General features: G+C 45.1%; 1 pseudogene; it reads right to left on the reverse strand.

Moving 5' to 3' along the window:
* Positions 1-302: 302 nt before the first annotated feature.
* LOC146349737 (U1 spliceosomal RNA) lies at positions 303-446 on the reverse strand (annotated as a pseudogene).
* Positions 447-1,098: the final 652 nt, after the last annotated feature.

Here is a 1,098-nt window from a genome sequence, read left to right on the forward strand (position 1 = left end):
TGTTGTAAGCTGAGAACATGTTATAGGGCAGCATATACATATTTCAATAAGAATAAGGAAGGGGAGGAGGAGGAGAAGAAATAATAATAATAATAATAATAATAATAATAATATAATAAACACATAACTACATATATATTCTCCCTGTATTACAGAGCAGGGTTTTATTGAGTGCCATGCGTAAGGCTATTTACAGCACAAGTCAACGGGCAACAACAAGAGGCCGTTCCACAAGTGGGGCCCACTACTGATTCTGTTCCACAGGCAGCATCCACTGCTTGTGCAACAGTGATTTAGCGCTTACTTTAGGAAGCCACAAATTATGCAGCCGAGTTTCCCGCATTTGGGGAAATCGCAGGGGTCAGCACACCCGGAGTGCAATGGATGAGCCTCACCCTGGGAAAACCACCTTCATGATCATGGTGTTTCCCCTGCCAGGTAAGTGAGAGCCAGTGTGGTGTAGTGGCAAGAGTGCTGGACTGGGAGCCGGGAGATCTGGGTTCTAGTCCCCGCTTGGCCATGGAAGCTCACTGGGTGACTTTGGGCCAGTCACACACTCTCAGCCCAACCTACCTCACAGGGTTGTTGTTGTGAGGATAAAATGGAGAGGAGGAGGATAATGTAAGCTGCCTTGGGTTCCTTGCAAGAGGAAAGAAGGTGGGATATAAATGCAATAATAAATAAAAATCAGCCTCGAAATTAGAAGAAACATTCATTTCTGGATTGGGACAGATCAGCAGAGCTCCCTTATGAGCATTTCCGGTTCCTAGAGGAAGCACAAAATCCCCATTGCGCAAGCAGTATAGGCCACTTGCAGAATGGAACCAGCAGTGGCCCCCACTTGTGCAATGGCCTGCTTGGATAATACCCCAATTGTGTCTACTCAGAAGTATGTTCAGTGGGGCTTACTGTCAGGTATGTATGTATGGGATTGCAGTCTTAGACTTCAATCCTATACCCACTTACTGGGCATAAGCCCATTGAACAGAATGGGAGTTGCTTCTGAGTAGACATTATAGGATTGCTCTGTTAGTGTGTTTATGGCAGAGTTGAGATTTGAATTAGAGACTTCCTGATTCTTAGCTACTATATTACACC

The sequence above is a fragment of the Heloderma suspectum genome, chromosome 3, assembly GCF_057233095.1.
Source record: "Heloderma suspectum isolate Gila_16-S chromosome 3, 16-S_ref, whole genome shotgun sequence".
Taxonomy (NCBI): Eukaryota; Metazoa; Chordata; class Lepidosauria; order Squamata; family Helodermatidae; genus Heloderma; species Heloderma suspectum.